General features: G+C 43.9%; 1 non-coding gene across 1 annotated transcript; it reads right to left on the bottom strand.

The window, feature by feature from the left end:
- Positions 1–7,604: 7,604 nt before the first annotated feature.
- On the bottom strand, positions 7,605–7,688 carry Trnas-gga (transfer RNA serine (anticodon GGA)). The gene is given in 2 exon segments: positions 7,605–7,639; positions 7,649–7,688. It is a non-coding gene; the product is annotated as a tRNA-Ser (tRNA).
- Positions 7,689–16,452: the final 8,764 nt, after the last annotated feature.

The following is a 16,452-nucleotide window of genomic DNA, read 5'->3' as shown; positions in this document are numbered from 1 at the left end:
TGGGCGTCCTCAAGTTTACGGTAATTAGCTTTCGTTCCGCTCCAGTTGGTCGGCGCTTTCCTCGCAGAGATGACGGCCGATTCTCCCGGCGCGGCGTCCACCGCGGGTGATGGCCGTCTCAGGAGAAAGGGAGCAGGAAGACGAGGTGAAGACGAGGCAGCGGCAAGTGCGGCGATGAACTGTCCCATCTCCCAGAGTCCGCACACGGTGTAGCGAGCCTGGCCGAGATTAAGGGATTCAGAAGAACTCTGGATGACAGCGTTCGCGATTTGGGATTGCTGGACACTGATACGGGTAATGTGAGGTTGTACTGGGTTCGAACCCAGAAGAGGCACACTTGGAATGAGCGATCTCTACGTGTCTCAGAAACTGGCATACTACCTTAGGAGAAAACTCGCTGGCGCTTGTTGAGTAGCAGATTTTATTTTTCATTTACAACACTTTCATCTTTTAAATGTGTATTGCTCCGATCTAGAGGACTTTAGGTGACTTGTCACTCAAAGTTTTATTAAAGAGAAACAGGATTTCGCAAACCTTTCGTGCCCAGAAGTGTACGAAAAATACGTGACAAGTGGCCTGAACCGTAACGGAATAATCCCATTTTCCAACAGGACAATGCACGTGGCCATACATACGGTGTCGAAAAACGTTAGTCTACAAGACTTGAACCATAAGAAAAAAAAATTACATTTTTTAGTAGGTCAAAGCACCTGGCTAGCCAATTCGGGATTTCACAAACCATTAGAGACCAAAACAATATGAAAATTATACGATACGTGGCCTGAATCACGTAGCTACGACGAACCCTCAGTTCTCGAGTCCTACGCAACTTTTTACCTACGCATTTCGTGAGTATTTTAGTTGAAAACAAATGGCTCTGAGCACTATGAGACTTCACTTGTGACGTCATCAGTCCCCTAGAACTTAGAACTAATTAAACCTAACTAACCTAAGGACACCAACACACATCCATGCCCGAGGCAGGATTCGAATCTGAGACCGTAGCGGTCGCGCGGTTCCGGACTGTAGCGCCTAGAACCGCTCGGTCACCCCGGCCGGCAGTATTTTAGTGACTGTCTTGTACAGCACGAGGAAGAAGCACTACAACAGACGCGCTCTTCAAACATTCTTCTAAAGTTTGTTCCATCTGCACTCCAGTACCATTTGTTCTTGGATGAGGAATTCCGCATTATGGAAGACATCTTTGGAGTTTTGTTTTACCCAGACATGTTTCAGCAGTTTTTGTGCTACCTTCTGTGGGTTGCTGTTATTTCCTTTTTGTAAAATTGTTCTTAAATGTTAACATTTAGGGAAAACATTTGGTACAAAATATTTACATCTGTGAATGAAGTTATTGTTGTCAAGTATTATACGTGGCTTGTTTGCGGTTCATAAGTGAGATATGAATTACTGGGCCAATGTATGTCGTTTATTACAATATGTCTTAAGTTCTAGTTTCATAGCTTATTTTGGGAAAGAATGGATGTATGCGTTACTTCACACATCTTACTTGAAGCTATTGAATGTTTATGTTGGTAGCTGTGAGTATGCTACACAATCTACAGCTTGTCATCTGCAAATAGGAAAGCGTAATTTTTCTTTTTCTTTATTATGCATTTCCGAACGAAAACGAGAATGTATCGCTTTATTTTGCGTGTTACTTATGGCTTTGATGTTGTGCAGTTTGTCTCCTTTGTTTGTGGTATGGTAATACGCTAATTTCTACCACTTTTGTCGTTTCATAGGCATTTTCTGCGAGTTTTCGAACTTGCACAGTGTTTTCGCCGCCACTACGTGTTGTTTGGCTGTGTAGTATTCACTTGTTTCGTGGCATATTTGCCCTGGTGAGACGCGTGTTGGCGTTAATGGTCTTTCGTTTGTGTGTGTGTGTGTGTGTGTGTGTGTGTGTGTGTGTGTTCTGGGCTGGGAGGGAGAGGGACAGACAGAGAGGGGGTGGGGAGGAGGGGGGGGAGAGAGGGGCGAGAGAGAGAGAGAGAGAGAGAGAGAGAGAGAGAGAGAGAGAGAGAGAGAGATGATGTGCAAGTACGGGGGAGAGCGAAACTTAAGTTCTTGAGGCTGACCGTGCGAAGTTTTCATGTGGATGTTACTTATATAGATGTTCAATAGTGCAATGAAAGACTCTGTGCCGCAACTGAAGTACTATGTAAATAATACGCGCATCAAAACTTCACATGATGGGCCCCCAGAACTAAATTTTCCTCTCCCCCAGACTGCGCAAGATTCATTCTAGATGACTTTACACAACAATCTCTCTCTCTCTCTCTCTCTCTCTCTCTCTCTGTCCCACACACACACCAACCCTCACACAGACAACTATGCAATGGAACAAATGAATACAATGAAATGAATACCCCTAGCTGCATAGAGACGTTGATATAAGTCAATAGGGACAGTTGAAAATGTGTGCCCCGATCGGGACTCGAACCCGGGATCTCCTGCTTACATGGCAGACCCTCTATTCATCTTTTTTCTTTCTTACTTGCACAAGACTTCATGTATTTCAAAACACTGAATCATTACACACATATACAGGGTGTTACAAAAAGGTACGGCCAAGCTTTCAGGAAACATTCCTCACACACAAAGAAAGAAAATATGTTATGTGGACATGTGTCCGGAAACGCTTACTTTCCATGTTAGAGCTCATTTCATTACTTCTCTTCAAATCACATTAATCATGGAATGGAAACACACAGCAACAGAACGTACCAGCGTGACTTCAAACACTTTGTTACAGGAAATGTTCAAAATGTCCTCCGTTAGCGAGGATACGTGCATCCACCCTCCGTCGCACGGAATCCCTGACGCGCTGATGCAGCCCTGGAGAATGGCGTATTGTATCACAGCCGTCCACAATACGAGCACGAAGAATCTCTACATTTGGTACCGGGGTTGCGTAGACGAGACCTTTCAAATGCCCCCATAAATGAAAGTCAAGAGGGTTGAGGTCAGGAGAGCGTGGAGGCCACGGAATTGGTCCGCCTCTACCAATCCATCGGTCACCGAATCTGTTGTTGAGAAGCGTACGAACACTTCGACTGAAATGTGCAGGAGCTCCATCGTGCATGAACCACATGTTGTGTCGTACTTGTAAAGGCACATGTTCTAGCAGCACAGGTAGAGTATCCCGTATGAAATCATGATAACGTGCTCCATTGAGCGTAGGTGGAGGAAACTAAAATGAGCTCTAACATGGACATTAAGCGTTTCCAGACACATGTCCACATAACATCTTTTCTTTATTTGTGTGTGGGGCATGTTTCCTGAAAGTTTGGCCGCACCTTTTTGTAACACCCTGTACAATGTATGTGCACATAGCACCATTTACAACAATTTTCCCTCACAACTTTCTTGCAGCAAGGTGAGACAGAGTAAAAACTAAGACCTGGCTACATAAACAGCAACAAAATAATCACTACAGTGAAATCACTCGATTGTAAAAGTAAAATATTAGAGCAAGCAATAGTTAGGTCTAAGTGAATACGACATGAGAAAATAGCTGCCGACCATATTTTACTAAAAAATATAAGAACAATATAAATATAATACAACAGTGCAATACAGCAAATTTCATCACAGCTTTGCTCTCTCTCTCTCTCTCTCTCACACACACACACACACACACACACACACACACACACACACACACACACAAACAGAATGTGAGAGAGATAGAGTGAGACAGAGGGGGGAGGGGGGAGTTGGAAGCACATCAAATTTGAGTTTCACTCACTTGACAATGACACAGAAGCAAGATGTTTGTTTACTTTCTTCCGCCAAATTTTAAAAGAACACATGTCTGATCATCCATGCCCCTAGACAGACTAGGCTGAAGATTTACCACTCTTTCATACAAACACAGAAAAGAAATATTATCTACAACATCTGAACAATCTAAGTTCACTGGGAAACAGCTGCACAACAGTCACAGCACATGTTAAATAAAATGTGTGGTACCAGAACATACATTATCAGCTCAATTTACAGTGACAGTATTACAAAAGTTTACAAATGTTTTATGGAACATATGTGCCATTCAATTTCTCAATTTTAAACACAACTAAAACAGTTCACTATTATGATCAAAGATGCCATTTTGAAACCAAACAAAATACACTCCTGGAAATGGAAAAAAGAACACATTGACACCGGTGTGTCAGACCCACCATACTTGCTCCGGACACTGCGAGAGGGCTGTACAAGCAATGTGATCACACGCACGGCACAGCGGACACACCAGGAACCGCGGTGTTGGCCGTCGAATGGCGCTAGCTGCGCAGCATTTGTGCACCGCCGCCGTCAGTGTCAGCCAGTTTGCCGTGGCATACGGAGCTCCATCGCAGTCTTTAACACTGGTAGCATGCCGCGACAGCGTGGACGTGAACCGTATGTGCAGTCGACGGACTTTGAGCGAGGGCGTATAGTGGGCATGCGGGAGGCCGGGTGGACGTACCGCCGAATTGCTCAACACGGGGGGCGTGAGGTCTCCACAGTACATCGATGTTGTCGCCAGTGGTCGGCGGAAGGTGCACGTGCCCGTCGACCTAGGACCGGACCGCGGCAACGCACGGATGCACGCCAAGACCGTAGGATCCTACGCAGTGCCGTAGGGGACCGCACCGCCACTTCCCAGCAAATTAGGAACACTGTTGCTCCTGGGGTATCGGCGAGGACCATTCGCAACCGCCTCCCTGAAGCTGGGCTACGGTCCCGCACACCGTTAGGCCGTCTTCCGCTCACGCCCCAACATCGTGCAGCCCGCCTCCAGTGGTGTCGCGACAGGCGTGAATGGAGGGACGAATGGAGACGTGTCGTCTTCAGCGATGAGAGTCGCTTCTGCCTTGGTGCCAATGATGGTCGTATGCGTGTTTGGCGCCGTGCAGGTGAGCGCCACAATCAGGACTGCATACGACCGAGGCACACAGGGCCAACACCCGGCATCATGGTGTGGGGAGCGATCTCCTACACTGGCCGTACACCACTGGTGATCGTCGAGGGGACACTAAATAGTGCACGGTACATCCAAACCGTCATCGAACCCATCGTTCTACCATTCCTAGACCGGCAAGGGAACTTGCTGTTCCAACAGGACAATGCACGTCCGCATGTATCCCGTGCCACCCAATGTGCTCTAGAAGGTGTAAGTCAACTACCCTGGCCAGCAAGATCTCCGGATCTGTCCCCCATTGAGCATGTTTGGGACTGGATGAAGCGTCGTCTCACGCGGTCTGCACGTCCAGCACGAACGCTGGTCCAACTGAGGCGCCAGGTGGAAATGGCATGGCAAGCCGTTCCACAGGACTACACCCAGCATCTCTACGATCGTCTCCATGGGAGAATAGCAGCCTGCATTGCTGCGAAAGGTGGATATACACTGTACTAGTGCCGACATTGTGCATGCTCTGTTGCCTGTGTCTATGTGCCTGTGGTTCTGTCAGTGTGATCATGTGATGTATCTGACCCCAGAAATGTGTCAATAAAGTTTCCCTTTCCTGGGACAATGAATTCACGGTGTTCTTATTTCAATTTCCAGGAGTGTATATCACACAGGGTTGTTGTTTCTTCTATAGCTGTCGCAGTAGGTACACAGCTGTGTTAAGCATATGCTCACACAGATACGTCACCCGTCCATCTGAGCCATCGAGGACACACAGGATAGTGCGACTGCAGGGACTTATCTCTGGCACGCCTCCCGTGACACCCACATTCTCAACTTATTGTCCCGCACTATATTCATAGTGCCCCTGCCCATTATAGTCATTACTCGAGGCTTTACTGCCGATTCCCGTAAGATTTCGGGCACTGTTTGTGCATCCGGACAGAAGAAGATGGTCAAAATGGCCGGTGAGCCTTAACTATACGAGTATATATACTAAGATCGTATCGGTTCTTGCGGAAGAGATTACATCCTCGTATACACAAATGAGTACTACACAGCCACAAAAACACATAATGACGGCGAAGCCACTGTGCAAGTTCGAAACGTCTGTCGTCTTACCACATCACAAAGGAGACGAACAGCACAACATCAAAGCCGCAAGTAACACGCAAAATAACACGATACATACTTTTTTCGTTCGGAAATGCACAAAATACAATTTTTTTTAAAAAAAGAATTACCTTTTGCTGTTTGCAGATGATAAGCTGTAGATTGTGTAGCAGATTTAGAGCTGCCAACATAAACATTCAACAGCTACCTGTAAGGCACGCAAACTAACGCATACATCCACCATTTCCAAAACAGGCAATAAAACCAGAACTTAAGACACATTGTAATAGGCCTACACAACATTCAATGCATCAACCCAGTAATACGTATCTCATCTGTGAACTGTAGCCGGCCAGGGTGGCCGAGCGGTTCTAGGCGCTACAGTCTGGAACCGCTACGGTCGCAGGTTCGAATCCTGCCTCGAGCATGGATGCGTGTGATGCCCTTATGTTAGTTAGGTTTAAGTAGTTCTAGGACTGATGACCTCAGATGTTGTCCCGTAGTGCTCAGAGCCATTTGAACCATTTTTTGAACAAAAATCTTGCAATGTTAATCCTTTAAATACGTCAAATAGAAAAATGTATTCTCGAAGTTTCATTACTCTACATAATTTTTTTTTTATATTCCGATTTTTTTTTTGATATTCCTATTTTTTTTTTTTTTTTTTTTTTTTTTTTTTTTTTTTTTTTTTTGCAACGGTGTGGTGGTGCTAAGAAAACCTGTGTGTGTGTGTGTGTGTGTGTGTGTGTGTGTGTGTATGTATGTGTGTGTGTGTGCTGTGCGGATATACAGACGGACCACATTACAGATACTGAAGTAACGTTTCCATCCGTTTCGTAATCGTCTTACTCAGGTGACATTCGCTCAACAGTTTCCAGTGAGGTCTTGAAACCTCCCTGTGCGCAAAAAACTAAACACAAAAATTTAAAAAAAAAAAGCCAGCAACCGACTGCCTCCCTGCAGACTACTGCATAGGAAATATTTCAGCTCCGTACATTTTTTTTTTTTTTACGCCGCGATACGTTATCAGTAACGAATTTCTCGACAGCGCATTTCTATCTCGCGCCGGGCCTGCACGATATCTCTCGTTTTCGACCGCCCGTGATTTTTGAGGCGTAAGGGAAAGTTAATTATTTTTTAACATGCCGGGGCGAGGGCAGATAATTCGGGAGCTCAACGAGCACGAACTGTTGGAAAAAAAAAGAGGATAAGAGAAACGGGCGGTGGGGGCAGGGGGGAATGGCAGCTGGAAGGAGTTAAAAGACCACGCAGTAGTAAATGGGATGGGGCGGTATCTAGGCCAGCGTTAGGAGCGCTAGCCGTAAGACGGCTAGAAGAGCACCGAAGAAATTAATTGCCTTCCTTTTTCCGTTTGGGGTAGCCTGGAGGGACTCAAGTTGCGCTGCTAGAATACGTCGGCTGCATCTATGGAGCCAGTGTGAAACACATCTGCCACATGGGAATTTCTGTATCTTTTGTCCGCGCAGTATAAGGTTCAAATGGCTTTGAGCGCTATGGGACTTAACATCTGAGGTCATCAGTCCCCAAGAACTTAGAACTACTTAAACCGAACTAGGGACAGCACACACATACATGCCCGAGGCAGGATTCGAACCTGCGACCGCAGCGGTCGCGCGGTTCCAGACTGTAGCGCCTAGAACCGCTCGGCCACCCGGGCCGGCCTGCTTCCTGTGTGCGGGAAGTGAGCCACCGTTTTGATATTTGTGGTGTAAGACATAGAGCTCACACTGAAGACATAAAAATCTGAACTTTTCTATTTCCAGGAACGTTGGAACTGTGTTTACATCTTTCGTAGTCTGGAATCTGTCCATTCCTTTTTAGTAGCCCTGTATACGTAAAACTATTGTACTGCAAATCTGAGTTTGTGCTGGTGCTTTTGCGAGAGGTTTCTAAATGAAACCACTTTGAACATACGCAGTTCTGATTCAAAATTTTCTAAATTTTAGGCCAACGAGGTGCGACAATAAAGTAATGAGACTGATTTTCTTTGCAAGATGTGGCAACCCTGCAGGCTTTCGTAGGCACAATATCTTTAACCCCAGTTCGAGTCTCGGTCGGGCACACAGTTTTAATCTGCCAGGAAGTTTCATATCAGCGCGACCGAAGTAATAATATAAAAGATATAGTGCAATTTTAAACCATTATCACTCGACCAGAGAGAGATGAAGAAAATCTGATTACACGGAATAAATAAAATGGGTAAATAAACGCCGGTCGCGGTGGTCTAGCGGTTCTAGGCGCTCAGTCCGGAACCGCGCGACTGCTGCGGTTGCAGGTTCGAATCCTGCCTCAGGCATGGGTGTGTGTGATGTCCTTAGGTTAGTTAGGTTTAAGTAGTTCTAAGTTCTAGGGGGCTGATGACCACAGATGTTAAGTCCCATAGTGCTCAGAACCATTTGAACCAATTGATAAAAAAATCTGTAATAAAACGCTGATACATCGGCCATGCAATTACAGACACCAAGAACGTAAGCAACGAGACTGGAAAAGGTCTTTCGACTATTTCTAATTTCAATGAGCATAACAGATAGATACTCGCACTTGTTTACTTTCAGAGAAATTTGTATTGCTTTTACTTTTTAATGAACACAATTACAAAACAAGCGCTGCTCAGTGCGTTCCGGCATGAAGGAAACATCTAACGAAATTATTGTGTTTCTCTCTCCGTAGCAGGACATATCTGCATCTGCATCCATACTCCGCAAGCCACCTGACGGTGTGTGGCGGAGGGTACCTTGAGTACCTCTATCGGTTCTCCCTTCTATTCCAGTCTCGTACTGTTCGTGGAAAGAAAGATTGTCGGAATGCCTCTGTGTGGGCTCTGATCTCTCTGATTTTATCCTCACGGTCTCTTCGCGAGATACACGTAGGAGGGAGCAATATACTGCTTGGCTCCTCGGAGAAGGTATGTTTTCGAAACTTCGCAAAAGCCCGTACCGAGCTACTGAGCGTCTCTCCTGCAGAGTCTTCCACTGGAGTTAATCTATAATCTCCGTAACACTTTCGCGATTACTAAATGATCCTGTAACGAAGCGCGCTGCTCTCCGTTGGATCTTCTCTCTCTCTTCTATCAACCCTATCTGGTACGGATCCCACACTGCTCAGCAGTATTCAAGCAGTCCTTCGGCAATTTTCTACCAATCATGTTTCTTTTCCTTCGCCGTTTCTACTGTGAATCTCTTTGACCGCAGAAGCACCTGTGATATCTGTATTCTTCAGGAACATTATACTCTTCAGACCACCCCACCGCTCAGGCATAGCGCCGAAAGTGAACTTCGTTTGATAGTTCATTAGAAGACCGACAACCAGTGGATCAAGAGCGGATAAAAGCGAATGTTGTTTGTTCAAAAGGCGCGTAGTGTTTACTAGAAGAGGCAGTTCTGACAATGCACTTGTTGTTGTTGTTGTTGTTGTTGTGGTCTTCAGTCTTGAGACTGGTTTGATGCAGCTCTCCATGCTACTCTATCCTGTGCTAGCTTCTTCATCTCCCAGTACCTACTGCAGCCTACATCCTTCTGAATCTGCTTAGTGTTTTCATCTCTTGGTCTCCCTCTACGATTTTTACCCTCCACGCTTCCCTCCAATACTAAATTGGTGATCCCTTGATGCCTCAGAACATGTCCTACCAACCGATCCCTTCTTCTAGTCAAGTTGTGCCACAAACTTCTCTTCTCCCCAATCCTTTTCAGTACCTCATCATTAGTTACGTGATCTACCCATCTAATCTTCGGCATTCTTCTGTAGCACCACATTTCGAAAGCTTCTATTCTCTTTTTGTCTAAACTATTCATCGTCCCGAAGTGACCGTGCCGTTCTAGGCGCTGCAGTCTGGAACCGCGAGACCGCTACGGTCGCAGGTTCGAATCCTGCCTCTGGCATGGATGTGTGTGATGTCCTTAGGTTAGTTAGGTTTAACTAGTTCTAAGTTCTAGGGGACTAATGACCTCAGAAGTTGAGTCCCATAGTGTTCAGAGCCATTTGAACCATATTTATCGTCCACGTTTCACTTCCATACATGGCTACACTCCATACAAATACTTTCAGAAACGACTTCCTAACACTTAAATCAATACTCGATGTTAACAAATTTCTCTTCTTCAGAAACGCTTTCCTTGCCATTACCAGTCTACATTTTATATCTTCTCTACTTCCACCATCATCAGTTATTTTGCTCCCCAAATAGCAAAGCTCCTTTACTATTTTAAGTGTCTCATTTCCTAATCTAATTCCCTCAGCATCACCCGACTTAATTCGACTACATTCCATTATCCTCGTTTTGCTTTTTTTGATGTCCATCTTATACCCTCCTTCCAAGACACTGTCCATTGCGTTGAACTGCTCTTGCAAGTCCTTTGCTGTTTCTGACAGAATTACAGTGTCATCGGCGAACCTAAAAGTTTTTGTTTCTTCTCCATGGATTTTAATACCTTCTACGAACTTTTCTTTTGTTTCCTTTACTGCTTGCTCAATATACAGATTGAATAACATCGGGAGGAGACTACAACCCTGTCTCAGTCCCTTCCCAACCGCTGCTTCCCTTTCATGCCCCTCGACTCTTATAACTGCCATCTGGTTTCTGTACAAATTGTAAATAGCCTTTCACTGCCTGTATTTTACCCGTGCCACCTTCAGAATTTGAAAGAGAGTATTCCAGTCAACATTGTCAAAAGCTTTCTCAAAGTCTACAAATACTAGAAACGTAGGTTTGCCATTCCTTAATCTTTCTTCTAAGATAAGTCGTAGGGTCAGTATATATGTACTTGATAAGTGGAGCAAAACTTAAACACCAAGGCACGTTCTTAGGATCAGTCGATCTATAAAAGCGTTCGTCAATGTGGGTTTTGTTGGTTGAATTGGGGGAGGGGACCAAACAGCGACGTCATGAGTCCTATCGGATGTTAAAAGGATGGGGAAGAAAATCGGTCGTGTCCTTTGAAAGGAACCATCCCAGCATTTGCCCGAAGCGATTTAGAGATATCACGGAAAACCTAAATCAGGATGGCCGGAAGCGTGTTTGAACCGTCGTCCTACCGAATGCGAGTCGAGTGGGATAACCACTTCACCACCTCGCTCGGTTTCGTCAATGTAAAATGGTGCCAGCATGTTCGAAAGGGTACAACGTAGGCACGTCGCAGATGGTAGAGCCATCAACATCAGACCGTTTTGGTTCACGAAACACAAACATTTTGCAGCACACGTCTCTCACACGGATCGTTAACTGAACGCATAGGGTTCTACGAAATTGTTTGTTGTTCATCACAAAGTACTTCGTTCACCATTCTCTACTTTGTGTGTTATTAGGGATACTAAAGTTTTCGGTGCACCCTGTAGTCACCTTTGCTTTTCGAACGCCCTGTATCTGCGGGTCTTCAGCAGGTGCGGCGTCAATGCGTCGCTCATTGGCGAAAATGGAATTGCTCCGCGCGGAGTAGAACGAGGCCGAAAAACATATGCGGAAATTAATTCGGAAATTGTAGCCTAGCGTGACGGGAATTCAAGCCCGTCAGAACGCTTAAACAAAAAAAGTGTTTTTTTTTTTACCAATTTCGTTTCAGTTACTCTTCGGTACAGTGTTGTCACCAAGCGAATATGGCAGAAATTTCGGTATGCGAAGCAGGATGTGGAGAATCAGCGTTCCGAAGTTGATGTAGATAAGTTGCGGATGGCAGCGACGTATTTTGATGTTATTAAATCATCGCAAACAGTAAACGAAACCGAGGAGAAATTTGGAGAGGGAACCGAGTTTCAGGGGAAGAAACGAAAATTTTGAGGTTTGACGATGAGACAGATAGTTGTGTCTGAGAGAGCAAAGAAGTTGGAGGAGCAGTTGAGTGGAATGAACAGTGTCCTGAAAAGAGCTCGTAAGACGAACACCAAGAAATTAAAACAAGAGTAATGGAAAGTAAGTAGTTTATGAAATGAGACAGTAAAAGTAATAGGTGACTTTTGCTATTTTGAAAGCAAAATAGCTGACGATGGCCGAAATAGGATATAAAACGTAGAGTGCCTATAGCACGAAAAGCATTTATGAAAAAGGGAATTTGTTAACATTTAACGTAAGTTCAAACCGGGCAAATGTTTTCTGAAGGTATTTGTCTGGAGTGCATTCTTATACGGAAGTGAAACGTGAACACAGTCTATACTGCAAACCCTTGCAAGCTTTCCAGACTGTTTGTGATCAGACTGTATACTGTATTCGCTTTCCAGAAATATTTTTAAATCCCCTTCTTTTATTGAGCAGTTGTAGCATATCTACTATCACCCAACGTTTCTTTGCAGTAACCTTCCGTGTTGCAATATTTGTCTATTAAAGTAGCATGCCTGCCCTTCTTTGGTATATCCATTGCTCACCCTATATTTACAGTTTTAATGGTCAGTGTATTTGTTGTACAGAACTCAACATACAGCGTTCTTTCGTAATACGTCCATTTTTTAGGCCCACGTATTAAATTATCCATTCATTCTGTGGCTTTCTCTCCACGTTGGTCAATAATAACACTTCAATAGGCTGCAAACATGTAGCGCATCTGCTTAGTATATATCTTAAATTGTTTAAATTAGACGAGTGAACTCCCCACTTCTGTTCTTTAAAGACTCGTACTCCCATGTATAAAACTACATGTTTTTTTTCTGCACGTAACTGTCTATGATGTCATTTCTAAAAAATTTTGAGTCGCACACTGTTATAATTTTACAGGCGTATTCAAGTGGTATAAGTCGATACTGTCTGCATAGTGTGTGGCGTTATAGAGTTAGTGGTAAACAATCAATAAATCAAAACGTCACGCATGATGGTGAAGTTTTACTGCATGAACGAAGGAAACGTATATAAAGCGAGAACCTTTTTTTTTTCCTTTAGTCATTTTGAGGCCGGCGTCAGTGAGAACAAGTTTCGAAAAGGTTCAAAATTGTGTGTAAAGTTTGTTGCAAGTCGCTATCTGGTCTCATTCTCAAATACACGATGCATGTATCGTGGGTAAATTGCGCGCTGTGGGTTACGCTGGGAACTGAAAAAACCTGAGAGTTAAAACCGATACTGGTATTTCAGTTCTGAATAACCGGTCTTATGCGGTATTTGGTCTCCTTTACAGCAGCTGTTATATTTTTTAATTGTGACCGAATAAAAACCAAAGTATCAATTAACCATAGCAGCATGAAAATTTTTAAGTCGTATTTATAAAACCATGATTCATTTTCGATTTAATGCCAAGTTTTTATCGTTAGTAAACAAAACAAACTAGGCATCTGGTAATGTTATTGATGAAAGATCGCTGATACACACAAGAAAAATGGCCATGTGATGGAACCTTGTAGGCCACCAAATGCAATTATTTCCCAAATGAGCCAGCGTTCACTACTAATGTACACCCACCTTGGTATGTTTGTGGCAAACAACGCTTATTTATTACTAACTCGGGGAATCAACTTAACTCGCTGTGCCCTATTGTAGCAATACTGTACACACATGCTTCCAGTGTATCACTTGTTTCCGTTTCTGCATGTTCCCCATGGGTGGCAGCATATGCTTGAAGAAAACTGCTAATCACAGTCAGTATGTCTTCGAGATACAAAGGTAATTTCTATTTGATTGTAGTAACTTTTGGCCGGCCGCTGTGGCCGAGCGGTTCTAGGCGATTCAGTCCGGAGCCGCGCTGCTGCCACAGTCGCAGGTTCGAATCCTGGCTCGGGCATGGATGTTTCTGATGTCCTTAGGTTAGTTAGGTTTAAGTAGTCTAGAGGACTGATGACCTCAGATGTCCCGCAGTTCTTAGAGCCATTTGAACCATTTTGTAGTAACTTTGGAGTAGAATGTTTTTAGAATATGGGGCATTCTGCTGATTTACGCTATGACAAGCTATTGTTCATTTCATCAGCTCAATACAGAACCACATTTTTATCCATGTAACACTGTGTAATGGTACATGAATTACGTAACCATTACGGCACCTCAACTCAACCTCTCGATACCAGCAATATTCTACTGTGTTTCTGTAAAGTAGTTAACATATTTCTGAGTCAACATTCAGATTTGATTTCATTAATGTAGAGGTACTTTGATACATCGATACGTTTATGTTGCAATGATATTATTCTTATGTGTATTCTCTCTTTTGTCACTATGATCTTTGACGTACTTGTAACTCTGAATTTTGGGCGCGTAAGCGGTTAGCAGTTAGTTGTTAGAGAGTCGGACCTTGAGAAAGTCAAGTCTTGGACGTCATGTTGGAGAGACGTATATTGTAGTCATCTTATAAAATGTGAACTTTAACAGTGAGGAAGATGTTTTCAATCATGTTTTGAATTGTGAAGTGATGTTTTGTGTGTTACGTGCTATTCCAACGAAAGTAATAAAAACGAAGTGTAACTTAAATTCGGAGTGCTGATTACTTTTTTAACATCACCATTGTGCTAACTTTCAAAGGTTTAATCTTCAAGAATGGTTTGTGAAACACATCTATAAAACTTTTGAATATCGCAGAATAAAAACCTAGGCCTGTTTGCATCCGAGCTTGGAAACATCACCACCTAGATTTTCGACGATTGAGCCACGATTTTACAACGAGACCAGCGTGGGAAACACGAAAAGATGAGTGCCTAGTTTATTCATTATTACATGAAATGACTTTATTAACTGTGCTCTAATGACACCTGGCACATAATATAACTTTGTTGTTGCCCGAAAATGCAGTATTTAGCAGCGTGAGCAACACCACAATCGTTATTAAATTTTGACCTTTGTTGTGGTAGGGTTGTTCGAACTGGATCTATATTTCGCAATGACCTACACTTTCACATCCCACTGCCATCGTTTTCATAATACGTATATACGTGTTCAGTGCTGAGTTTTCTGAGAACTGCACATTTTTCGGTCATTTTCTAACTTGATATTATTCACTCTGAAGATACTCATAAAATTTTGCTGAGTCACAAGTCTTTTTTAAATTTAGTATTTTAGTCTTATTTCATCCCAAAGTAATGCATCGACATCGAATATAAACATTTCATTCACAAAATCTAAGCTCGGAGCTGAGAAGCACAAGGAAGAGGAGTGGGCCCAAAACAGAACCCTGTGGGAATCACAAATCTTTCTTGTTCAAGCCATTCTGAAAGCGTGATTTGTAACATTATTCTCGATACACGGCGAAACGCTAAAAATATCACGCAAGCAATTCGCACTGCACGCACAAACTTTGTACCTTCATGACGCTATTTCATTCATTTCTAGCCGCAATGTCAAACCACGAAACACCCGCCCTCGTAATTCTCGCTTTTGCAGTAACGGATGAGGACAGAATGGCAGTTTTCCATTTATTTGCGATCGGTACATATTGCCGGATGCCGTTAAACAATTGTCGCATTTACCATTAATTATCATCCGCCCACAGAGGGGAACATATTTTCTATCCCCCATGTTTATTGACAATCCGCCACCCCCATAGCAGTTGTATATGTTAATATGGCAACTAATTTTGGTTGACCCATCTCATTTCGCGAGTGGCCGCGTGTTCCTGAATTGCATTTTGCAGCTCAGATGCTGGAGGTAATAAATTCACCCTTCCCCCTCTCCTCCCGCCGCCCACGATATTGCATGAAAAGGTCAACGCAGGCCGCTTTTATAAATCTGCGATAACCGGCCAGTGGACAAATTGTCAGCTGACGTGAACGAGGGGGACGAAAATAAACTGACCACCGAAATGAATCTTTTGTCTGCACTGAACATGGTTTTCAAATTTCTTCACAGCTCACAACTACACTACTGGCCATTAAAATTGCTACACCAACAAGAAATGCAGATGATAAACGGGTATTCATTGGACAAATATATTATACTAGAACTGACATGTGATTACATTTTCACGCAATTTGAGTGCACAGATCCTGAGAAATCAGTACCCAGAACAACCACATCTGGCCGTAATAACGGCTCGATACGCCTGGGAATTTAATCAAACAGAGCTCGGATGGCGCGTACAGGTACAGCTGCCCACGCAGCTTCAACACGATACCACAGTTCATCAAGAGTAGTGACTGGTGTATTGTGAAGAGCCAGTTGCTCGGCCACCATTGACCAGACGTTTTCAATTGGTGAGAGATCTGGAGAATGTGCTCGCCAAGGCAACAGTCGAACATTTTCTATATCCAGAAAGGCCCGTACAGAACCTGCAACATGCGGTCGTGCATTATCGTGCTGAAAGGTACGGTTTCGCAGGTATCGAATGAAGGGTAGAGCCACGGGTCGTAACACATTCGAAATGTAACGTCCACTGTTGAAAGTGCCGTCAATGCGAACAAGAGGTGACCGAGACGTGTAACCAATGGCACCCCATACCATCACGCCGGGTGATACGTCAGTATGGCGATGACGAATACACGCTTCCAATGTGCGTTCACCGCGATGTCGCCAAACACGGATGCGACCA

This window comes from Schistocerca serialis, chromosome 11, assembly GCF_023864345.2.
Source record: "Schistocerca serialis cubense isolate TAMUIC-IGC-003099 chromosome 11, iqSchSeri2.2, whole genome shotgun sequence".
Lineage (NCBI taxonomy): Eukaryota > Metazoa > Arthropoda > Insecta > Orthoptera > Acrididae > Schistocerca > Schistocerca serialis.
The sequence above is the reverse complement of the archived record's forward strand: the minus strand, read 5'-3'. Positions and strand labels throughout refer to the sequence as shown.